The following is a 27729-nucleotide window of genomic DNA, read 5'->3' as shown; positions in this document are numbered from 1 at the left end:
AGAGTGCGGGTTAAGGTAAGTGAATAGGTGGTAATGTATGTAAGGTTTAGTGTAGGGTTAGAAGTAGTGTTTGGTGAGTGTATGTATGTGTTTTATTTATTATGTTTGGGTATGTAGTATGTAGCGCGCGGTGATGTTGGCCGACTATGATGATTCGAAATTTGAAATTTCACGGTTTAGGGGGTTCGACGTATTTGCGATTCATACTGTACGTGTCGGTCTTGTTGTGTTCACTGAAATGGGTTTTCAATCTGGTAATACAGACCACTTTTTAGAGACAGGATAAGCAGTCCCATTATTATATCCACCTTCATCATTTTTTTATTATTTTTTTATGTCCAACAACTTTTAACATAATTGTTGAGTTTGCCATACACTCTGTTGAGCTCATTATTATGTGAAATGAAATCTCAGTGTTCTTTAGTAACCAGATTTAATTTTTTGATCTCAACCTCCAGATCATTTATTTTCTTTTAATTATGTCTAATTAGGATGTGCAACAAGTCAATACTACTTTGTTGAACAATTCCAGTAACTCCAAATAAAGTGGTTTGGTATTACCCAAACCATCAAGAAACTTGAAAACTCTCAACCCTTTAAGTACCCTTTGGGTCCTAATAGACTCTTCAAAAACAAGTTGTTATAAACAAGCTATTTGAACTAAAAAGTATTTTTCAGATTCACTAATATGAAACTTAATGTCATTAAAAAGTTCACCGTATTAGAAGTGTTAAATAAACTAATATGGGATCTAATGTCCAAACCTTTAAAACACAGGTTGAGCAGCTTAGCCAACAATGCATGTAAATCATCACTTTCTTTAACAACTTCTTCACTTGGAACAATTGCTGCACTGTTGTAGTGCCTAGAACCGCATTCCACGTCAGTCTGGTGAATGAGATTGTTTACTGTTAAAGCAAAGAATAGATTTTTGTAACCCAACTAAAGTACAGTTAATATTGGTCAAAGTATCGCAAAGATTTATTGGAATATTGTGAGTCATGAGCTGAATCAAATCCAGTTTAGGAGTAACAATACTGAATGCTGCTTCCTTGCAGCATGTTGTCTCCATACCTTACCAAAACGTATCAAGACCAACCACAAACAAAACAAACTTTTTGTGTAAAGGCACAATATAAATTCTACTGAATAAAACAAGAACACTGATCTGGAGACAAATAATTTAGTAAAAGACGTTTAGCTCTTTCATCTTAATATTTAAAAACGATTTTATCAGAACAAATTGAAAACTGCTGCCCCTTCCTTTTAAATAACAAAGGACAAATCAAAACACTCCATTTCAGACACATGACTCATGACACATAGAATTTATCCAAAAAAAAGTGAATGTTAAAAAGTTAATATAAATAAATGTCAAAAAATTATACCAGCTACCTACAAAAACTACTAATAAACATTTTCTACCAACATATATTTCATGTTAATGTGTTAATTTAAGCCTCATGGAAGAATAGAATTCAGAATAATTTGCCAATATAATTATCTCATCGTGAGATCATTACATAAATCTCCATACATGAGGGCAATTCATTAGACTTAGGCTATCTAGATTAACTTCCAGTGATGATAGTTTCAACATATAGCGTTCTTTTGTTTTTTTTTAAATGTTCCTGAACAAGGATTTTCCCGTGACTTTAATTGATAGTGTTATATAACAGGTCAAACAGGCATGCCTAAGCAGATTTGGTCCCATTTTGATTAAATGTTTAACATGCAAAAATGAAAAGAAAAACTGACACTACTCATCATTCTAATTAATTTTATTAAGTGAGTCCGTAGATAGTGGGAACATCAAAAACATTATCAGTAACTGGAAAATCATCCACTGGAACAGTGATTTACAGAAGGTATTTGGTAGTTTACTTCAATTTGTCCATAAGGTTGGGCGTTGAGCTGGCACCTCGGCGTTTTGTAAAAATCTACTGCCAATCATTAGCGGACTGGAGTTCCGCTATTGCAACCCCTTATCGGGGAAAAAGCCGAAAAGACAAACAACTTCAATTTGTCCATAACAAAGTACAGAATGTTAAGAAGTTGCTAGATCTTGACTGTAAAAGCATGGGTATTTATTTTAACACAGGTACATTCAAATGTGAAGCCTGCAAATGGTGCAGGTATATTAACAAAGGCACCATTTTACAATTAGCTTGCTGTAATAAAACATTTTCAGCAAAAGCTCCTTACACGTGTGATTGTACAGCGATTGTTTATGTCACAGTAGGCATGTCCTGTAATAGTTTTACATGAGGAAGGCTTCCAGGAACTTGTCACATCTACTGATGAACATTTATGATGAAACGAATGCAATCTTCAGTGTGTAGTAATTAAAAAGAAATGCTTGTTTTTTTTTGTAATAGATCATGTATAAAGTGGTGTCAGGGGGTGGAGATTTGATATCTGTTATTTAAAAGGAAGGGTAGCAGTTTTCAATATGTTCTGATGAAGTTGTTTTAAAATATTGAGATAAACAGTTTTAAACATTTTTACTAAAATAAAGAATCACAAAAAACAAGAGCAAAGCAATGAAGGGCTGCCAGGAAATCATACGAATGTCCAACAAATCCACGAAACTTGACTATAGCTTCAAACTATAAGCAAAACCACAAAACAATAGTAAAAGAATTTATTGGTGCACTTCAGGTGAGCGCTTTCGCTAATAGCTTCATCAGACCTGTGGCAAAATTATTACAATTGATTTAAATAGTCTCCTAGGCGGGAAAATCCCTGAGCCTTAAAGAGATATATCTACCATAATAAATAGTGCATAACAAAATACATATGAACAAAACATTATCATAAAAAAGCCATAGAACACAATAAAAAGTATGTGTGTTAGGAAATGAGTGGTGAAAAATAAGTATGTACACACCAAATTTTTACAAACATATCAACCTAAAATCTCATGTAATAAAATCATTTAAAAATATATACATATATACATACACAGAAAATATACGCATATATGAATAAACCTATGGATATATGAATGGGGACGTGGTGGTATTCATCATGGGTGTATAACCTAATATATACATGTGTATACCATCACTATCTCAGTCTCCTCATCTTCAGGAAAGGCTGGATTGGAACTTTACCATTCAAACCTGGTAAAACATTGGATCTCAATTTCATGATCCAAATGCTCTCTCTCGATTCAGTATAAGTGCGAATGTCCCCCCCTCTAATAGTGTTATCTATCTTTTCCAGTATCCTGAACCTAAAAGTATGATCCACTCCTTGCTCACTAACATGTCTCGCCAAAGCATTATATACTGAATGCTTTCTCATATAGTAGACGTGTTCACGCATTCTATCCCTAAGGCATTGGTTGGTCTTGCCAACATAGAATGCTGGGCACTTAGTGCAGCACGCCAGATAGACAACATGATTAGACATACAGTCTCCACTAGCACGTACTGTAAATCGACCTAAACCAGATGGATGTACAAAGACAGGACCAGGATCAATATATGTGCAGAAATTACAATTATTGCAGGGAGAAGTAAAACATGGTTCATTGGTAATGGCCAATGGTTTCATTTGTGGATAACACAAAAGTCTTTTCAAATTCATCTTGTTCTTGTAGACAAACTTTGGTCTATCTCCTATTACATCTCTAATGAGTGGATCAACTGATAAGATGTGCCAGTGGTTGGTAACTATATATTTAATAATACCTATATCTTTCGTATAAAAGATGGGATATGTAACTTTATTGGTAGCTCTAGCTTCATTAATCTCTCTATTATCCATATTCTCATTAGTATAGTTGCTGAATCTATTGGAGAAATAGGGAGCTGCTATACCCATTCTCAAATTATTAATATCCATCATTCCATTCTCCAAATCTAATTCACTGTAACCACGTACCCTCAACTTGCCCTCCAAGTCTGTTATACCTTCTCTAAAGTCTGTGTCAACTGGATAATATCTTGATAGCCGCATTGCTTGTCCCCGGACTATATTCCTATAAGTATATCCAGGATGCATGCTATAACGATGTAATAAAGTATTCTTATAGCATGTTTTTCTGTACAGGCCAGTGTTAATTGTCCCATCACCTAACCTCTCAACATATATGTCCAAGAATGGAATTCTCAAGTCTGACCAGTCTGTAGTGAATTTTAAAAAATGGGTGGTATTGTTAAGCTCACTAATAAAGTCACGTAATTCGTCAACTGAACCTGCCCAAAGAAAAAACAGATCGTCGACGAAACACCTGTAAAATAGGAGATGACTATTGTAAGAACTCATCTGAAACATATATCTGTACTCCCACTCAGCCATAACTAGGTTAGCGTAGCTATTGGCACAAGAAGTGCCCATAGCCACGCCATCCTTCTGTATGTATATGCTGTCCTGGAAACAGAAAACATTAGATTCCAGTACAACTTCCAAAAAGCTCATAAGTAGATCTATCTTGTTATCTCCCATAGTGGAAGTTCTCTTCAAATAGCTCTCTACCATTTCTATACCTGTAGAATTCGGAATTACCGTAAATAAAGATTGGACGTCCATAGTAACGAAAATGTTGGAAATATCCATATGCATGGGACCTACAGACTCATAAAGATTCAATAAAAACTGTTTTGTGTCTCGTAATATATAGACATTTTCATCCACTATTGGCCTCAGTTCCTTCTCTAGGTAGATAGAGAAGGATTCCGTGGACCAACCTCTCCCTGCGACAATAGGTCGTAGGGGTGGATTCACCTTGTCTTTGTGGATCTTTGGAAGTCCCTGAATGCTTGGTATAAGAGGATATTGTACATATAAAAACTGAAATAGTTGGTAATTGATGATGTCACTATCTAGAAGGTCAACTAGCATATTCCGTATCCTATTGTTGATGTCAGTAACCTCACTTGGTGAAATAAGGGTGTAAAAATTGGTGTCACTCAACATTTCATACGTACTCAAATTATATTTCAAAGTATCCAAAATAACAATGCCACCGCCCTTATCAGTGGATTTAATAGTAATGGTGGGGTTATTCCTCAAATCATTCAGAGCCTTTCTCTGTCTATAAGTGAGATTATAATGTCCTTTTCTATGCCTCAATCTGTTTTGGTATAGATAATAGAGATCATCTTCTACTAGTTTACTATATGCTGCCAATAGTGGGTGGGTAGATGGAACATAGATACTAGGTTTCCTTACTTGCTGATCCCTCAATATACTACTGTCATGAAATTTTAACTGCAAAGATAAATTCCTGATAAACAATTTAAAATCTTTAAGTGTCTCATCAAAATTACTGAAAGTAGTGGGAATGAACGATAATCCTTTGGAGATAACATTAATTTCATCAGCAGTTAAGCAATGTGTAGATAAATTGAAAATTATATCATCTTCCTCCCCTCCCACATTTTCTTGATGTTCTGATTCTGAGAACGATCTGGGGAGAGCTTCCGTTTCTGTCACCCCCTGCTCATGGAGCGTGTTCTCCCCTCCTTCATGATCAGATTCATCATGTTTCAGATGAGTTCTTAAAATAGTCATGTCCTATTTTACAGGTGTTTCGTCGATGATCTGTTTTTTCTTTGGGCAGGTTCAGTTGACGAATTACGTGACTTTATTAGTGAGCTTAACAATACCACCCATTTTTTAAAATTCACTACAGACTGGTCAGACTTGAGAATTCCATTCTTGGACATATATGTTGAGAGGTTAGGTGATGGGACAATTAACACTGGCCTGTACAGAAAAACATGCTATAAGAATACTTTATTACATCGTTATAGCATGCATCCTGGATATACTTATAGGAATATAGTCCGGGGACAAGCAATGCGGCTATTAAGATATTATCCAGTTGACACAGACGTTAGAGAAGGTATAACAGACTTGGAGGGCAAGTTGAGGGTACGTGGTTACAGTGAATTAGATTTGGAGAATGGAATGATGGATATTAATAATTTGAGAATGGGTATAGTAGCTCCCTATTTCTCTGATAGATTCAACAACTATACTAATGAGAATATGGATAATAGAGAGATTAATGAATCTAGAGCTACCAATAAAGTTACATATCCCATCTTTTATACGAAAGATATAGGTATTATTAAAGATATAGTTACCAACAACTGGCACATCTTATCAGTTGATCCACTCATTAGAGATGTAATAGGAGATAGACCAAAGTTTGTCTACAAGAACAAGATGAATTTGAAAAGACTTTTGTGTTATCCACAAATGAAACCATTGGCCATTACCAATGAACCATGTTTTACTTCTCCCTGCAATAATTGTAATTTCTGCACATATATTGATCCTGGTCCTGTCTTTGTACATCCATCTGGTTTAGGTCGATTTACAGTACGTGCTAGTGGAGACTGTATGTCTAATAATGTTGTCTATCTGGCGTCCTGCACTAAGTGCCCAGCATTCTATGTTGGCAAGACCAACCGATGCCTTAGGGATAGAATGCGTGAACACGTCTACCATATGAGAAAGAATTCAGTATGTAATGCTTTGGCGAGACATGTTAGTGAGCAAGGAGTGGATCATACTTTTAGGTTCAGGATACTGGAAAAGATAGATAACACTATTAGAGGGGGGGACATTCGCACTTATACTGAATCGAGAGAGAGCATTTGGATCATGAAATTGAGATCCACTGTTTTACCAGGTTTGAATGGTAAAGTTCCAATCCAGCCTTTCCTGAAGATGAGGAGACTGAGATAGTGATGGTATACACATGTATATATTAGGTTATACACCCATGATGAATACCACCATGTCCCCATTCATATATCCATAGGTTTATTCATATATGCGTATATTTTCTGTGTATGTGTATATGTATATATTTTTAAATGATTTTATTACATGAGATTTTAGGTTGATATGTTTGTAAAAATTTGGTGTGTACATACTTATTTTTCACCACTCATTTCCTAACACACATACTTTTTATTGTGTTCTATGGCTTTTTTATGATAATGTTTTGTTCATATGTATTTTGTTATGCACTATTTATTATGGTAGATATATCTCTTTAAGGCTCAGGGATTTTCCCGCCTAGGAGACTATTTAAATCAATTGTAATAATTTTGCCACAGGTCTGATGAAGCTATTAGCGAAAGCGCTCACCTGAAGTGCACCAATAAATTCTTTTACTATTGTTTTGTGGTTTTGCTTATAGTTTGAAGCTATAGTCAAGTTTCGTGGATTTGTTGGACATTCGTATGATTTCCTGGCAGCCCTTCATTGCTTTGCTCTTGTTTTTTGTGATTCTTTATTTTATCTTGGCTTGGGCTTTCCTAACAAGAGCATTAACTCTTCGTGGAGTTCTTTGTTTTGTTATTTTTACTAAAATATTTTCTCCAGCTTGATGTTTCTTATTTTATTCACTGTAATTTACAGTGTGCCTTTACATAAAGAGAAGTTATGTACTCACCACAACGTTCCATCTATGTTGTCCATTTTCATTTATCCTTGACATATGGTTCGAAACCTACTCAGCCATTACTACAGCTCATGGAAGCCAAAAATTCTCAAGCCTAACCCTTACCCCACAATGATCCTTTCCCTGTTACCTCAGATCGAGTTTGCAGAAAGACAGACAAAGTGATAGAAACTCAAAAACTTTCATAGAGTCCATATTTGAAATCATATAATAATAACAATAACAGAAGTGGCATATGTCCATTATCCGAACCACCAAAACTTAAGGGCAGGGGGAAGGAGGGTGGGGAGTTGAGTATAAATAAAAATGATCAACACAGATGGAACATTATGGTGAGTGCATAACTTCTCTTTCCGATGTTGTCAATTTTCATTTTAACCTCGACATATAGGACCATGTCCCCAGCTACTTTAGGCCTTGGGTGGACTTAAGGAAGTATATTCCTGAGTACCATAGAACCAAATAACACTCCTCCTCTGGAGACCAAATCCAATTTATAATGAGTAATAAAGGTATGAGGAGTAACTCAAGTTGCTGCCACACAAATGTCATCCACAGAAGCTCTAGACTAAAAAACTGCTGAAGTAGCAACTACTCTTGTAGAATGAGCCTTTAAAGGTCTAGGCAAATAAATTTTGTTTTTATTATAGATAAAAGAAATACTATCTTTGAGCCATCTGGCTAGCATCACTTTGCTCACTGGTTGGCCAAGTCTTGTAGGTGAAAATGACACAAATAATTGGTTGGATTGTCTTATATTCTCAGTTCTGTATAAATAGAAGTGCATTTGGCTGTCAACATCTTAAGAAATGTAAGCAATATTCAACTTTGTTAGCAAAATTGGGAAAAAAAATACTGGTAAATTAACTGTGTGATTAATATTGGTCTCTGACACTACCTTAGGCAAAAAGGAAGGAATGGTTCTTAGTGACACTCTATCTTTGTGGAAAATCATATAAGGAGGTCGACATGATAAGGCTTGCATTTCCGGAAATCCTTCTGGCAGAAGTTATTGCAACTAAAATATAGTTTTCCAGGATAAAAACTTTAGATCACATTCAGCTGATGGTTCGAATGGAGATTAAACAATGGTTTGCAACACTAAGTTCAGATCCCAGGGTGGAGTAGGATCTTTGTAAGATGGTTTTAGCAAGAGTGTTCCTTTCAAGAAGGCTTTGCAAAGCTTATGAGAAGCCAGGGAGGAGTCTTTAAAATCATTATGGAAATAAGAAATAGCTGCTAATTGAACTTTGATGATAGAATGGGAAGCACCTGGCTTGAAAAGTGTAGCTAAAAATTCTAGGATTTTATCAATGAGTGCTGAAAAGGGATCAATATTGTTGTCACGAGCCGAAAAGGTAAACCTCTTCCATTTACTAGCATAGAGTTTACAGGTAGCTGGCTTATGAGAGGCTAAGAGTATCTGACATACTGGGGATGAAAGAGAGAGAGAGATGCCTGGCTATTAATGGAACTGGAAAAAACAAGCTGTCAGCTTGAGGTTTACAATGTTCAAGTGGCTTAATCCCTCTGGATGAGATAAAAGGTCCAGAGCTGGGTCCAGAATCTAAGACTATTTAATCAGATAAGGCCAATTATTTGTTGATGCCAATACGGTGCAATGAGGATTACTTTGCTCTTCAACCTGATTGCTTTCTATAGAAATTTCAGGATTAGAGGAATTGGGAGAAAGGCATACAGTAGTCCGGGGGGGGGGGACGTGGAGAGGAGCATTTCTCAGTGACTCCCCTGGAGGGGGGAACAGGGCAAAGTAGTTGCTGAACCTGTTGTTTAGGGGAGATGCAAACAAGTCACTGCAAGGCTGGCCACATTGATGGAAAATCCTTTCTGTCACTTTTGGACTGAGGGGACCACTCACGAGGTAGGAGAATACACCTGCTTAGTTTGTCTGCTATCACATTGGAACTCCCCGGAATGTGCATTGCTATCAGAAAGCAGTTGGAAGACCTCATCCACTGTCACACTCTATGACAGCTTCTCAACAAAGGGTATAAGATTTGGTTCCTCTCTGCTTGATGATGTACCAAACTACTGACATATTGTCCATGAGAATAGCAATTGTTCCTGAAGGAAGAGCAGTCTGAAAGGCTTGCAACACTAAAGGCACTGCCTTTAGCTCCAGTACACTGATATGCAAGTTGGCCTCTATGGGGGACCAAGTGCCTTGGACAATCCTGCCCAGATAATGCCCCTCCACCCTATCTGGGAGGTGTCTGTGGTCACTATGGCTTGAGGTCATGATGGACAAAGAGATGGCCTAGAAGAATCACTTCTGAATGCATCCACCAAGGTAGATTCTTTTTGCAATTATTGGTGATTAAAATCAGTCCACCATGGCTTGGTGCAACATTGACCATTGGGACACTAGTAACCATTGTCGTATCTTCATGTGAAATCTTGCTAAGAAAACTAGAGTTATAGCTGCAGCCATAGAGCCCAGTGCCTGAAGGACTAGGTGAGCAGTTACTTTTTCTCTTGCTGATTAGCTTCTGTACCTGAACTCTGATTTTCTGCAGTCTCACAGAGTGAAGAGAAGCTATGAAAGTATGAGCATTTAGAAGAGCGTCTCTGAACTCTAAATTCTGAGTTGGGATTAATTTCCATTTTTCATAATTTACAGTTATTCCCAGGTAAGAGCAAAATGCAGTACATGGTCTGTTGAGTCTATCAATCAATGCCTGGTCAGGGCAGTAATAAGCCAATCATCTGGATATGAACACATTCAGAATCCCTGCAGTCTCAAGTGAGCTGTTACTACTGCCATACACTTGATGAACACTCTGGTGGTGGTCGTGAGACCAAAGGGCAAAACTCTGAATTGAAAGTGATTGGCTCCTAGCCAGAAGCAGAGGAATCTTCTGGATCACTTGTCCATCTTTATATGGTAATACACATCCTGAAGATCTATTGAGCACATCCAATCATCTTTTTTTCCAAAAATGGAACAATGGACTGTACCATGACCATTCTGAGTTTGGTTTGGGAAACTGATTTGTTCAGTATAATTAGATCCAAAACTGGTCTTCAGTAGCCTGTCTTCTTTGGCACTAAAAAGAATCTTGAGTAAAGTTTGGACTCGCTCTGGTCTGGTGTGACTTCTTAGATGACTTTTTTTTTTTCCAGCAGTTTCTGGATTTCCAGAACTGCTTGTTCTCTCTGACTGGCTGGAATGTCAGGGATTTTCTTGTATAAGGCAAGAGGAAGAAAAAGGGAATTGTATAACCTCTGGATATAATCCTCTGCATTTAAGAATCCAATGTTATTTGTAGCCAAGCATTTTTTTTAAAGGGATAAGCATCCCCCAACTGCCTCCAGAGGGAGACAATCGGACCTCATTTCACAAGCCCTTGTAGGGTTTACCAGAGAAAGAATCTTTGCAACCCTGATTTTGTGAGTCACCTTTGCTATGGGGGTGGTATCTTTCATTGCAATTCCCCCTTCTGCCCAAGGGGAGCTACTTCCACGTGTGTCCTGAAAAGGCCCGTGGGACTTTTTGAACCACATTTTCCACTGCTTCTCTGATTTCTAGAGAATGGTCACTGATGAGTGGAAAAACATATACCCACCACAGAAAGGGTCTTTCCATCTTTCTCACACCTGGATAAAGTTTCTCTAATCTTTGGACCAAACAGAGATGATGCATCAAAGGGTGCATTGATGAATGAAGACTTAAATCGCTCCATAAAGTCACATAGGTGCATCCAGGTGTGTCTCCTAATGGCAACATCTGAACCCTCTGCTCTAGTAATCCCTTCAGCTGCATGAGCAATGAGCCTCATAGACGAATTGGACACAGACTTTGGGGTAGCCAACTGGGAAGCCACTTTCTCTTGGCTGTCCTCAGAAATGGTTCCTGCGTGGGTATCTAATACCTCCTTGAACAGATCCCTCTGAAGTCTGGTGAAGTGTGCCAAGTAATTCAAGGACCTATAAAGCAAATGACAATGAAGCATAGACCCACTTCCCAAACCTGTCCATTGCCTGACTAACTGAAGATTGACATTGCCTGAGACTCTCTGTTAGGTGGATGGATAGAGGAGCTCTCTTAGACCAGTTCTTTTTTGTGGCTGCCACCATGACCATGGTATCAACAGCTAACCCCTTGGCCCAGAACTATTTGTCTTCAGGGGTGGACATAATTTTGTCAGGTCTCCTGGGGATAGGTTCTATGGTATCAGGAGCCTTCCATGCACACTGATAGATCAACTGAATGAGCTCACCAGTGGGCAGAGTCACCCAAGGGTTAGATGGTCAAGTGCCAAAAGCCTGTAAGTACACTGACTCCTCAGGAGAAGGACTTTGGGACTTCCAGTCATGCCTCTGCTTTAATGTTTCCAGGATGTCTCAGGACATCATTAGGGTGACCTTGTGGATCCCTCCTCTTCATCAAATGTGGTGTTTTGGTGATTGATTCCTCTGGGAAATCTAAGTGCTTCCTCTTGTGCTTTCTCTTTTGAGGAATATCCTCAGTGGGATGATCTGGGGAGGTATCAGAAGAAGAGGGAATTCCTGGCTGGGAATCCTGTAGTTTTGGCACCCGCTGACCTAGTGGAGGTACTGGTTGAATATCTGGACAGAAGGAAGGTAAGGGTATCTGCACCAAAGTGTGAAATGCCGACTGGCTAACTGCTGCAGTCAGGTCCCTCTCCATAGCCTCAAAAGTTGTCCCACCCAAAGAGGAAGGGGAGCCCAGAACTGAGAAAGACTGCCTCGGAAACATGGTCACTCCCCTTTCTGACACCTCACAAGGGTCAAGCCAGAGCCAAACTGATCCATGCTGAGGCTCCAAGGCACAGAGAAGGCTTTGAAAAAATAGAAGTCAACTCTTGCCCCTCAGAGCAGACAGGACAGATGCAGCTCTGGTAGGTCTCTGGTTCCAACTGAACTGAAGAACTCAGAATGAGAATCGGGTCCAAAGACATGGACATATTCAGCTGTGATACAGTCAGTGCCAAGAAACTCAGAACTGAGGGCTCTAAAGTTTCCTACAGGATTTACATGCTATTGTTAGTAACCATTCTGCTTTGAAAGATTGCTATATGGTTACTTTTGATGTAGAATCACTCATTACTGTGATTCCTAATTCAGAGGGGATTGAGATGACTAAGGCTTTTTTGAGCCAGCATATTACTTACAGTACTGAAGAGATTGATTTGATCTGTTTATTTTTAGAAGTAGTGTTGGACAATAATGTCTTTATGTTTGAGGATTACCTCTGTACGCAAAAGGCAGGTGTAGCTATGGGCACATCTTGTGCCAATAGCTATACCAATATAGTTTTAGCCTTTTGGAAACAGGAACGTGTATTACAAGGGAATAGTTATGTGGCTAACATTGTTTTTTGTAGGAGATTCATGGATGACATCTACCTGGTATGGGATGGGACCTTGGAATAGTTAGAATGTTTTGTAGTGTATTTACATACCTCCACTTCTTTTTTAAGGTTTACAAGTTGTCAGTCATTAGAATCCATTGATTTCCTGGATGTACATATTCCGAAAGATGCAAATTTGTTTTCACTACAGAGCTTCATTGGAAATTGTGCAGGAGCAACATGGTGTTGCAGCAGCAGAGTATGAATCCCTCATACGTTTATAGGAACATCTTGAAAGGTCAGGTGATGCAGGTCTCAAGACTGAACAATTCAGATGAAGGATTTCACAGGGACTTGACAAGGTTAAGCAGTGAATTCAGGAATAGGGACTATGGAGCCAGAGAACTGGAGAATATGTGTGAGGAGGTACCCAGCCTTAGGACTGATAGAGCAAGACCATATTTTTCAGAAGTTGCTGAGAATATAGATTCTCCACTAATGTAGGGTGGACCAAGGACATCATGTGGGGGATGCACTCTGATTACACATTTTTACACCAGTGACATAGGAGTTGTACACAGAGTCATAAAATCTAATTGGTCTATCCTGCAGACTGATGACTCTGTTAGAGGCATAGTAGGGGATAGACCATATCTTAGATATAAGAATAAGGTAATTGAAAGGACAGTTGTGCTATGAGATGAATCATGTACTCGTAGTATTTCTTGACAGGGACTTTGGTAAAAGAAAATGCAATAGATGTAATTTTTGTCTATATATAAATACATTGAATATATTTGTTCAGCCTGTTGCAGGTACTGTTTTTAACTTTAAAATTTCAGCAGATTGACGCACTTCAGATGTGATTTATCTTGCTTCTTATAAGTCTTGTACTAGTTTTTATGTAGGCAAGCTGAATCCCCCTTTATTTGAGTGGATGAGGGAACATTTGTACAGCATTTGTATTGGTGATAGCAAAAGTGCGTTAGCCAAGGATATGATGGATTATGATTTGACACCCACTTTTAATTTTATGGTTGTTGAAACTGTTAAACAGGGTGTATGTTTAGGTGATTTTAGAAACTACACAGAAAGAAGGAAGTTGTATTGGATTAAATTCCAGGCAGACAAGTCTCCTGGCTTGAATGGCAGGGTTTCTTTAAAGCCTGTCTTGAAGTCTAGAGAATTACTCCATTAAAGGGAGTCAGGTTATCATTTACATCTGTATGGATGTCCTTAATGAGATGTGTTGTCTTATTGGTTGCCTTGTATTTGAATTTTTCTATTAATAGTGTATGAGTTTTGTTTGGTTTTATGGTCTGAAGAAGCACCTTTTGGTGTGAAAGCACTTACCTGTTCTAATAAACATACATTTTACATTTTATTCTCTTATTTCTGCCATACTTCTGTACCAAAGTTGTTTTTATAATTTGAATTTTATTTTTGCCTTCGATGCAGTTAATTCCTTGTGGGGATTTTTAACCTTATATTTTTATTTTTTTATTTATCCACTAAGTTATCTTACTATCCCTGTGACATCCATTCTCTTGGCCAGTGACCAAGGAGTCCCAATCCTCACCATCGACACTGGTAAGGGACTTTCACATGGAACAAAAATAGATACACACAGTATTTCCAGATGTAATTCTCTGCATCAAGCAGTTTCCCTTAAGAGCATATAGGGAACATAGGGAACACACTCCCGTTCTGGGGCTGGGTTTTTCTCTCTCTCTCTCTCTCCCTCTCTCTCTCTCTCTCTCTCTCTCTCTCTCTCTCTCTCTCTCTATCAAGGCCACATATAAGACTCACCACTGACACAGCTGTAGAGCTGAGTCCTCAGCCGAGTGTTCCAAGCCAAGTCCTCTACCACCCTCTCTGTGAAACTAGTGCTCTGTGTTCCTGCTCCAAGTAGTTGACACACAATGTTTGAGATTTGATTTTCACACACACACACACACACACACACACACACACACACACACACACACCCCACATACAAACACAAACATATGCGCGCGCACACACACACACACACACACACACACACACACACACACACACACACACACACACCTAGGAAAGGCTGACACAGATATATTAGATCTGCTACCTTTGCCCAGACTATAAACTAGTTATGCTGACACCAGACAGCTACTCTAAGGTTCGTACACGTGTACTCAATTATACTGAGTAAAATTAATACTAATACAAATAGTAGTGTTTGACTATTGCAGCAAGGCTGTCAGGAGTGGCCGCAGTGTCACCAAATAAATATGAGTACTCTCAAAAGTTAAAATATTCTCTAAAAGACCAGCTACATTGAAATTTTTCAATATATTTAATAATAAATAAAAAAGAACATGAAAATACTATATATATATATATATATATATATATATATATATATATATATATATATATATATATATTTACAATAAACACCAGAGTTTTAAACACATGAAATATTAAAAATAACACAGATGAACAGATTCACACAGATGCAGAAATATAGTACTTAACTAATCTCACTATATTTTCCTGACTGACCAAAATAATTACTGTCCCCTGGTTACTTGCTAAAGCAAGAAAAGACAATGTGGGTGAGGGGTCCTTCATTGTCAGGTTTCACAAACAGACTGGCCTAAGACTTTTGTCTCATCTAGTATTAGAACATTATTTTAGTGCTGATTACAGAATGGCATCACATATACTTGGTCATCTGACTCTGGTTCCTGCACTATCCCCTTTACTAGAAACTGAACCAGAATCTAGCACATATGTATTACCACACACATGGCTAGAGCTTTGCTGAGATGTGCTATAGCATTTGGAAGCTATAAAACCATTTTAAAATTTCCACACTTCCAGGGTAGCAATTACTTCACCAATAAGAGCAATACAGTAGGATTCTTAGTCCTAGTTTTTGCAGACATTTTGTCTCTGGCTACAATCAGAACTTTAAGATACCGTCTTTATAGCCCCAAACCAGGTAATTTAATTTCAGACTATTTTTCAAAGTAAGCTGAACTTAGCTTAACCTCTTCTCTTCTAGTATCCTCTGTTAGAATATATTCATGTCAACAGTTACAATACAGTCTGACATACAAGTGTACTTATTTTTGTCCAGGAGGACACATTGTTGGTACATTTTTAACGCAAGCAGCTTTACAAATGCATCTGTACAAATCAGTTTGATATACAAATGACATATGATTCTTTACAAAACTCCAGCTAGCTATGCTGGCATATGTTCCATATCCACTGCACTACTTCTCCTGGCATAGCTGGCAGTACTTCATATCATCCCAATCCTTTTTACGATTTTCATGTACCCACTGCCATGTCTTTCCCCAGTTGCAGTCATCAGCCTTTACTGCTTGTCTTCCCTATCTTCTTTTTTTATTATTTTTGCTACACTCATACATGTATACATTGTGTGTTATTGCTATGATTATTTCTTCTAGAATGCTACTGAGTCCACCTTTCATATCTATCTGCATACTGTTGTGTTTACACTTAGCAGGATATTGTGCTTCCAATGCCCAAAATCCTCCAGTGAAGGTAGCAGCTATTAGTACATTGCACACATGTGCCTTTTCTGTATGACAAGAGTGTTCTCTTCCTGCTTTTTTAAAATGATCTAATCAAAACAACCACAAATCACACATCTGAAGCTGTCAGTCAAAGAATTAACATTTATGTCCACTGCCAAAATTCTATTTGTTTTTCCACTGCATACTGCCTTTAAAATCCATTTATCGTTTACACACAAATTATGGCAGCTGACCTTTGACCTCTGTCCACTTTCTTCTATCTCACTTATTCATCCTTAATAAGGTCTGATTTCTTTTGGATTGCTTTTGCATCTTTTGTCATTTGTAATTCAAGATGGTGGCTTCTCCTTTAGCCTTAATGATATAAGATGTCCTAGGATTCAAAATGGCATTCATCGACATGCATGCCACACTGAAATGGTATTTTAAACAGTTTTGGAAGAAGATTACCAGAAACCACTACCAGAATACTCCAAACCAACAAATTAAGTTGGTTAAGTTCCACAGAAGGCCCTTGGAATCTGCATTTGCATGTATAACATTAAAAAACTTCAGTTTAGCTATGTTCTGCATATGGAAAACTGAGGGAGGTCATATGAGTAGTCCATTACTTAGAAGACTTCTCGGGAATGGCTAACAGTAGACCAATGAAAAGGAGCCACATTTACAGCAGTTATATCAGGAATGTGGGGTGCCACTACCAAGGGATAAATTTGTAGGCTACACAAAAGTCTTAACATTTTTGGGTCTGGAAATTGATCTAAAAGAGGCAAACATTTTACACCAGAGGAGAAGCTGAGTGATCTATGTAGAAAGGTAAAATAAATAAGGATTGTAAAGAAAATCAGTGTGGATGAGGTAATGCCACTGTTATATCTTCATTAGTTTTGCATGCAGATTGATAGTTCCAGAGAGGTTATTTACAAAGGCAGATGCAAATTTGCTAAGAGGGGAATAAATCATTACTGGTATGAATAGTCAGTGTATTTGAAATGAAATCTGCAAACCTGAGAGGAATATCTGCAGCTGTATTATATTATGTAATTTTGGCAAGAAAACTGGGTGGCCAGTGTGGACTTAGAGTCACATATTGATGCATCATATTGGCATGGGATATCTGAAAAGACAGTGGTTTACATTGGCACGGGAGTAGCCAAAAAGACAGTGGTTTGCAGCAGCTTGACTCAAGAAGTAATTGGGTAGTAAAGTCAGAAAGGATATCATATGTCTAAAGCTTATGCCAATTTGGACCACAACAGTGGTATAGACTGAAGAGTTAGCTAATAAAATGGTAATATTCTAATCAGACAAATGGTGGTGTTTGCCTTGAACAAAAGGTCAATAGAGTCTCTCAGGGTGTAGGACACATTTGCAATGTTTTAAGGTTACCTTTTCCTTTTCTATTTACTACAGTTCAGGAGAAACTAATGATTTGGTTAATACTCATTCTTACTTTCAGTTGTGCAGTTTGTGAGTTCCAATGCTGATGTTGGAGCACTTGCTGACAGAAATACAGCAGGATCTATGGGGAATGGCAGAGGCGTTAGAGATTAATTTTGTGAATACTTGTTCTGCTCTAATTTCATATTTTATAGCTTTTAGTGTACTCTTCTTAGGTTTCATTCGTATTCATTTTGATATTTCATAGCTTATATTAGGTAAGTTTTGGGTTCTGGATTTTTGTCTTTAGTAGTATTATACATTCAAATAGACCCGTTTAATTTCCTGCTGCAATGATAATAGGTGGAAAGGGTTGCTTTATTGTCTGGCCCTGTAATAACCTTTCCACAACATGTCTCTTTTCTACTACTCCCTCTCTCATATCTTCTGATAGAGATAACAACTTTGTTATCCCACACAGCTCAGCAGTCATTTTGGCAACATTAACACTTCATATTTTGACCTGTTGCAATTACTACAGTACAGTCTCCAGGCTACTGTGTATAAATAAATAATGTTAGAATAAAGAGGATTCTGGCAACAGTAATATAATTCCAAAGGGAACTTTTGCTGGATATATGGACGCACTTAAAGCCTAAGGAAGTACCCTAACTAAAATAAAATATGCCAAGTGCAATCCCACTGTCACAGTGGCATAGAGTTATAGACTTCTATTACTTCAGAAAATGTACATTAATTCATAGGATTTTATTCTGTCAATCAGTGTCTCAAATCAATTAAGTTATATTTCTAATATATATTTAAAGGATTACATATGATATTGTAATGTTATTCTAGTATCAAAATAGATATAAAAATGCTTTTAATCATCACATCATATTTTATGGTAATGGAAATTTATGTTTTCCTGATACTGAGTCATATACCCTAACCTCCAAATTTAAAGTAATAATACATTGGATTGATACAACAAATATCTAATATTTAAAAATGATGTTTACTATATCTCTAATATTCTTTGCAGCACATTTGACTGAAAGCTCTAATGCAATAAAACTGCATTTGAATATAATGGTTTTCATACTGGTTTAACATCTTAAAATGAACTACTGTCTTATCAATGCACAATATTGTACAGAAATTCACACAATAGACTGATTACATTAACAAAAATAGAGGTAAATACTTATCCAGCATTACTAAACTATATGAAAAACATATTAAAGAACAAAATAACGTCTACGTCAAAATTACTCTAGTTATATAAAATTACACTCTCATACAAATCAATTATTCCAAACCTTTAGCAGGATTGCTTAGAACAAACCAGTCATCTAGATCTTTCTAAAATGGATAAAGACATTATATTACATTAAGCTCTGTTATAATGATATCATCTTTATTTTCAAAAGGTTTTGTTTGAAATTGTTTGCATGGTGCATATTGTACTCCTTACACAATTGGAAAAATATTTACTAAGAATAATGAGGATAATATACGTTTTTGAATATGTAACATAATGGTCAAAGCTGACTGCTAATACACCATCTGTGATGTTGATGTTCCAAAAGAGTTTTTGTCAACATTTCAATTATTTGCTCAAATGTTGTTGTCAGATAAATTTGAATTAAATAAGTAGTTAGTCATATTTAATTCAGTACTTCCTTATTTTATGCTGAAATACCAATTGGCTGTCATTTATTATATTTTACATATAGCATGCAAAAAATAACTAAAATGGAAACAACAGTATTACTTCATTTCTGAATATTTGAATACAGCAACTGTTTTTTATGATAAAATTAGTTTCATTATAATGAGATATAAACAAACTTCTCTTAATTCTAATATTGATTTAGTTTGTCCTCATTGTTAAAGAAATCTAATGATAATGTCTGGTGTTGTTCACAGCTTAATACTTTGTGCTATGTTACAATGCAATATTTTATCCATATAAATATATATTTTTCTTATTTTGAAGAACTTTTAGAAAGAAATTGCATACCTTGTGTTTAGTATATAGAGCTTAGATAGGTTTTAACTCAATTTTGTTGTTAACAGAAATTTTAAATCAATATTCTCATTTAGAGTGTAAATTTTAAATTCAGAATTCTGACATATTTTCTTATTTTTTTATGTCTATCTGAAATTCTAATAATGTTTAAAAATATTATATGTTGACTTAAGAACATCATTCCTCCAAGGGTTACATATGATTTTGATATAGTAAAAACATTTTTGACATGATTTTAAACAGAAACAATACTTCATCAATGATGTTACAAAAGAAAAGGGTATTTTGTTGGGTTTACATCAAAATACCAGAAATTGCTAGTTATGAGTCAACTATCTGTGTAGTTAAGTTTATCTATGTACCACTGATAGTTGTAAAGATTGTTCCAAAAATCTTCAGCAAACTCATCTGATGCAGTAATTACATTATCCCATGAAGAATGTTTGTAACTGCTGTGTGTAAAGATTTGCTATTGGTATGTGAAATTACCTTTCATGACAGAATGATGCAATAACAGTGCAGCCATTCATACAATGGTTATGTCATGAAGAACACCCTTGAAGGGATTACAGCATTTTCCTATAATAAGAGATATGCATGCCCTACGTTGGTGGACAGTAGTCTGAAAAAGGTGGCTCTCTGATTGTGCCATAACTATCGTCTGTGTGTAAACCACTGCTGTCTGACAGATATTACCAGATTCAAACCACAACCTCTTATACTAGGGTCTCTCCAGACCTTTGTATTAACTGCATGTGCCACATCATATAGCAATGAAGGCTGCACAAATAACTGAAATAAATATGTGCATTAAGAAAAGAGTTACAAATATTATATGAGCAATATGATTTGGTCAGAATGCTGGAAATTAGCTACAAATGTTACTATCCACACAACAGTTGGCAGCATACTATAAATGCTTCTTTGACATGGTATTCAATACACATGCCACAGGAGTACTTACAACATGCCATGCCATGAATAATCATTTCACTGCCATGCAATCACAACCTGTAATGATATATGATTGTCCAACATAAAAATGGATAAGGATAACTATATACAAGGGTGTTTATATAACATCCATACATTCATATAATGTTGCCCTTTCAGGAATTGAACAGCAAGCTATATGATTCACCCAACTAATGACATGTGAATGAATGGCAAGCACCACAGTGGAAATCATAACACAAGTATGATTCTCCACCTATGCTAAGTCATTACATCACATCTATGTGTCATAAACATTCTCTTGCAGATAAAAGGGATGGTGGAGGCCATGCCCACTGTAAACATACACATTATAACTGAGGTGAATACCATTCATGCCTTACAGTCACTTATAGTCACTGAATGTGGATGTTGAACACCTGAGCATTTGACTACAGAAAATACATGATATTATTGAGGATGAGTTCACCACAGTAGAAGTGTTACTGAAATTGAGAGCTATGTTGGTATGTCAAGGCATTACATCATGTAATTGCTGCAAGGGATATGTTTGTCTGTAATTGCAGTACTAAGGCAACAACATACAGAATGTCATCTCATTCCCTTGTGCCAGAGGATAAGGCTTCCTACATATGTTATGTAAAGAAAATGTAATCACATGTCATCATTACTCTGAATAAAAGCATTTTTATGTGAGAAATTATCACAGCTTTTTTGTAAGTGGAGTCAACATCTATACATGTACACAACAGATGTGTTTGACAACAGTGTTAGTAACATGTACAGTCACAATAGGACTGACACAATGTAGTCTGAGTAATAATGGCTGGAGTTGAACTAACTACCTAAGATCACAAGCTGCAGATTAGTGCCTGACTTGCAAGTGTTGCATAACATATTGAGGTATAACTGGGAAAGTCCACATTTAAATGGATGATATCACTGCTGCTTATTAGCTAGAAGTTTATGCTAAAAGGTGGTTGAAGTGTACAATAATACTGCACAACTACCCATCATATATGTATTTGAACAGTAATATACACAGTATGAGGGTGAAAGGTGCACACAACTGTCCTCAAACATCCTACATAGAGTTACACAATGTACAAAGCACAGTAACAGAGGTCTGCAGTGCAGGAGAATTTGCACCCCAGTTGTGAGATACTACAGTTATGGCAGCATTGTGTAATCATTGTGTGGCCAAAAATTATTTTTCCTCAGAATGCTAGGATTTGCTTGTGGCCAAAAAAATATTTTTTCCTCAGAATGCTAGAATTTGCTACTACAACATTGTGCCACTGTAAATCCATCTTATAAGTAGAAGTGTGCTAAAGGTGGTTGTGAGGTGACCAACAGTATAAGACAGTAATTACAGTCACATTATTCAAACAAGGATGGACTTGAGCCACCAACTTATCTAGTTACACAATCTATGCAGCACATTATCAGCAGCCAGTGTAACAGGATTATACTGAGAGCAAGTGAGGCATACAGCATCTATGAAGGGATGACATCAGCAGCGTATTGCCATTTAGATGCTTCTGATAAAATTACTTTTACAAACATCTGGGGTTGTAAAGGTTGCAATGCAGATGTGTATAAACCAATCTTGAATTCATTTATAGTCACACAGACACTTAAATAAGTACTGCTGCAGTCAAACCTCCTACCTATCTATTTATACATTCTAGTCTATGCAATACAGTGCTTGCCATAAGGAAAAACAAGGGTTAGGAGAATGCAACAAATATGAAGGCATTAGCAGGATAAGGTTGGTTTAATAATTTTCCCTGTTGGGGGCTGCAATGTTTTTACCAATGATGTCTTGCTGCACTATTCAAACGGAATGTTAAAGAAATATCGTATATTGAGAAAATGCAGATGTTTGCCAGTTAAATATGTGATAAGAATATGAAATCTCATGAATTAATAAATTGACCTAGAGTTGTAATCCAGACCATAACACTATGAAAAAACATCAGGCTACAAACAGGGTGATTATCTCATGCTACAAAGAAACTCCTACTTTGTTACATCCATAAGCCTAAGAACTGTTACATTAACTGTTTTACAGTACTACCTTTAATCTCCCTTTACGCTGTATTCCCATAGTGTAGCAGATTTAAGCACATTTGTGTGAAAGTAATTGGACCACTGCGGATAATACTGAAATCATCAGCTTTTACAATAAGAAGCTGAACAGCATTCACCATCACTCATCATTGTTGCACTATGCCAAACTTCGTGCAAATGCTGAAGATATAAAGTGAAGTCTTTTAAATGGGCCATTTCTGGCCATGTGCATTTTGTGTGATTTTTTTGACCAAATTAAACATGTGAAAAAGGGGTGGATAGGACAGTAGTGAAAATGAGATTGGCAAGCACAGGGAAGGAAAAAAGGGAAAGAATGTAGGAATTTCCAGGAGGGTCATGGGAGAGTACCATAGCTATCCACTTATCCACAACATAAATGTAAATGTACAATTGTAGACAATTTTATGGCTTTGGAGAATTGCCACACCAGTGATGGGCAACAACAGCAGAACAGTGTTGCATAGCCAATTGGACTAAGTCAGGTGTGTCAAGATGACACTTAGTTGAAGTAGAGAGCTGTGTATGGGGCATATGTTTTCTGGGACAGATGTTCATTTTTTTTCAGGAGAGAGAGAGAGGAATGTTGGGAAAGCTGCTTGGGAATGAGAGGGTCAGGTACGTAAGGTAGGTTAGGAAGCATGCACAGATATACAGGATATACAAGACAGACAGGGATGGTGATGGAGAGAAATGGTTGGGAGACACCACAACTGGGGATAAATAGGGGACATTAGAGGTTCACCCATGTCTAGCTTGAGAACAATGAGAATCAAGTCATCACTTTTAGAACTGTCATCACTGTCACCTGTAGCAGCTCCCTGGGGCAGTGTTCCATGTGGTATTGTCTTTGCAATCTTGTTCAGGACCTTTACAACCCTGCTGATACACACACTAAAGTCCCTCTCCGTAATATTCTCCACCAGCCCTGTCAGCTCCTGCTGGGTGGTAAAATCACCACCTCCACTGGTACTGCTCCAGGAAGGTATCACTGCACCAGCAACTCAGGCAGAGCTACCAGATATAGGTAGATCAGGTAGTGCAGAGGTTATGGAGGTAACACTGATGGGTTGTGAGCATCAAGTGCTGGGTGTCCATCCTGCCATCTGTGGAGTTATGGTGGGCAGAGCAACAGTGGTCAGTCTACCTCCCTGTGTTGATGGTCCATTTTTTGGTTTCAGCAGAAGGGTGTGTAAACAAAAGAATATTAATAGATTATAAAAACAAAAAGAGAGAGAGAGAGGTTGGGGGGGGATATATTTAGATTCATAGCAATAACATTAATGAATAAATATTCAATATAAGTTTGGGGCAATACATAAACAGTTATGATAATTTATTATTCTACACCTTTGCCACATCCATATATGATGTTAAGGTAAGAATCTGTCATAAAATAGAGAAATCTCACTGCTAGGAAATAAGAAAGAACAGCCTTTATTTCCCTGTGATGAATAGGATAAATGCATTCAAATGTGACAATTGCAATTACCACATTTAAATTGTTCCTGACAAATTCCTGCTGTTAATTTTTTAGAATTTTTTTTCCTGTAATAAAAACTAATTTCTGCTCCTTGGTATTGAACCCACACACAGTTAAACTGGTGTTCTCATTGCCAAATGCAAGGCAACAAGAGCTGGGAAGACATGCATGCTTGACATCATGGTTGAGGAATGCCTGCACAAGATGGTAGTGATTGATAAACTGAAAATAATTTTCTGTCTGGAATTTGGACCCAGGTCATACTTACGCCATGCCTGTCTGAGGCAAGATGATCTATGCTAGTGTGCCTTACTCTTTACAGTTATTTCCTCTGCCAATGTACATTACAAAAAGAAAATAAATAATATAGTATAAAGCATAATGAGTAAACACCTTGGCTGGCTAGATCATTAATGCCATATCATAGACAGGTTATGAGTCAGTATACTTACACAACTGAGGGGTGTTTGCAGTCCTAAATTCACCCTCCCATTGGCTTAGGATGTCCTGCTTGCATTTTTAATGGGACAATCCCAATGTTCAATATTAGGGACCGAGTTAAGCTGACAGAATTCACACCCACTTCCATACATCACTTTCATTCCCACCCACAGTGTCATTTTACTTTTAAATATCCCATAAATCCACAGTTCCCATCTTGTTTCGGCTCCCAGGATAAACTAATCTTTGGATTTGTGTTCCTCTCTGACTTACATTGAATTGGGGAACTATGCCCCCACCTCCTGGCTCATATTTAAAATAAAGAAATCTGTGCCAGGGAAAAGGGACATCAGTGTATACTAATTTTTACATTTTGCATCACTCATGCTACTACAGCTGTACAAGCAGCCCGCTCATAAAAACATAGTGCATATGTCTAGTAGTATTCAGAAATCAGCATATATCAAACTAGAAGCCAAAAAAGGAACAGAAGAGTGTGCCTACTAATGCTACAACCTACTGTCACACACTTGCTTTCTGTGGAATTACTAGCAGGTCAGAAAGTCACTACACCAGGCTAGTATTCAAAAATCAGAATACAGTAAAACATGAAAGAAAGAGAAATATGGTTTCCACTACTGTTTGCCTGACTCAGATACTTTCTGTAGGGACAATTCATCTCATAAAATTGTTGTAGATGGCCAGGATTCAAAATCACCACCGAATAAAATGTGAAATGAAAGAAACAAATAACTTTTTTTTAAAAGCCTTGCATTACTGATGTGCTTTCTAGAGTAGCAGCAGCAGTCAGGTCAAAAAATGCCTGAAAGGTTACTTTTCTCAATGAGTAAAATGCACAGATTAAACTAATGAATGGCTCACATGGACAGCTGTTGTCAGTACAACTGCAATTTGAGATGGAATTTTGCTAACACCTTTGAAACTTCCTTCAGGCACTCTACCCCCACCCCCCTCAGCCAAAGATGAGCATGCTTAGAAAGGCAAACCTGAAATGTAAATAAAGGCTGAATAAAAACAAAAATTCCCTGGGACTGTCCCTTTTAAGATCACTATAGTGGTGACAACATTGCTTCCCATTGCATGGAATGCCAGTTGCACTGGCTACAACCTTGGGTAAACTATTCAAAGCCTCAGCCTTACATTGAGACCTAGTATAATCCCCTTGCAGCAGCCTACAGCTGTAGCACTTCATGAGGAATGCCACAAATATCCTGGACTCCTCAACACCCCACCTTTGTGCTCTAAATTTGGCACAGTTCTCTCCCTTGCCAGCCATGTCTGCAAAAGTCAAGCAAAATATGCCTGGACTGATGTCCAATTCAGATCTTGTGTATAACCTTTGTGGGCAAAGATGCACAGCCTTGAAAACTGCATTTGCACAATTCAAATTCCTTGGCAGACACATTGGCACCACTTACATCACATAGCAGTAAAGGTGTAAGCCATGGCATTGAACTTTGCCATGTATGATGGTCAATCTGTTCATACAGGTTCCAGTGTTCAGCAATGTAATTGTTAATGGCATGGCTTTTAATCCTTGCAGTTTGGAAGGAGAAAGAGGATGAATTGTGACATATTGTGATGTTGAGACTTACACAATATTAAAATATTGTTGTACCAACTGGGAATAGAACCTATAGGATAAAGCATGCAAAAACTGAAAGTGAGTTTATTACTTGACATTGCCACAGGAGGATTACATTTTAAGCATGGAAATTAGAGATAAACTAATTTCAGAATGAATGTAGATACACTTCACAGAGTCCTGTATTTGTGTGATTTTAATTAGTGCTGGGAATGCATTCCTATGTAAAAGTCAGTATTTCTGTTTGTAAATATATTTCCAAGGGTCTACTTTACATGGTTGACTTTTCAGAAAGTTGACTTTCATATGGCCGAGACCATATGATCGACTTTTGGAAAGCTGACCATGTAAAAAAACACAAAATACACAACGAACACTTACCTTAAAACTGTTAGCACGGTGGCAAGCTCCTCTGCACCTCCCGTGTGGGTATCTGCCCCCCACACCCCCGTAACTTAAATATACCGACTCTGAGATCACACTACAGTGCAGAAGAGGGAAATTTTCCCATTCTGCACTGTACGGAGATAGCGGTTCCCCATGGTCAGCTTTTGAAAAGTCGATCATATGGTCTAAGCCATATGAAAGTCGACTTTCTGAAAGTCGACCATGTGAAGGTGATCCATTTCCAATGGATGCAATTGAATGAGCTGTGTGTGATACAGGTTTGGAGTATGTTGCATTCATACTTCACAAAACATACCTGTCTTAAACACATAAGATATGTGACGAATCACAATAATTATAACAAAATGTTGTGCCCATCATATCTTTCCTCACTCCATACATCATTTCATACACACACACACACACACACACATGTGCGCTCTCTCTCACATTTCCCTACACACTACAGACAACATTTTACTTAAAAACTAAAAAAGTAAAAAATAAAAATATAAAAAATAGTTTTTTTTTTAAAAAATAATGTTTTTTATTAAGTCACTCTAAAAAGGAAAAAATAAAGAAAAAGACTGAGGGCTTTGCAGGGGAGACATGGACAGGCTGATTTCAGAAAGGCATTTGGGGTTGGTTTTGCTGATTCCTGCTACTTCTTCTGGTATCTTATTATCACAATCAGCAAAACCAACCTCGGGTGCTTTTTTGAAATCAGCTTGTCCGTGTTTCTTTCGCAAAGTTTTCACTCTTCCTTCTTCGTTATTTTTTTTATTTTTTAAAGCAACTCAATAAAAACATTGTTACTTAGTCTATTTATTTATGTTTGTATTTATTTATTTATTTATTGACATTTGGTAACCGGGAAAGTCCACTGAGACAGAGACACATTTTCAGTGGAGGCCCGGGGAGAAAAGTGCCAATTACAGTAACAAAATAATATTGTATAGCATCATATCTACAAGTATTGACAGACTATAAAGGTAGGTACAACATTAAAATAAAAAGCATTTTTCAGACAT

This window comes from Protopterus annectens, chromosome 3.part1 (assembly GCF_019279795.1).
Source record: "Protopterus annectens isolate FY-2018-M chromosome 3.part1, PAN1.0, whole genome shotgun sequence".
In the NCBI taxonomy this organism is placed as follows: Eukaryota; Metazoa; Chordata; order Ceratodontiformes; family Protopteridae; genus Protopterus; species Protopterus annectens.
Note: the sequence above shows the minus strand (reverse complement) of the source record.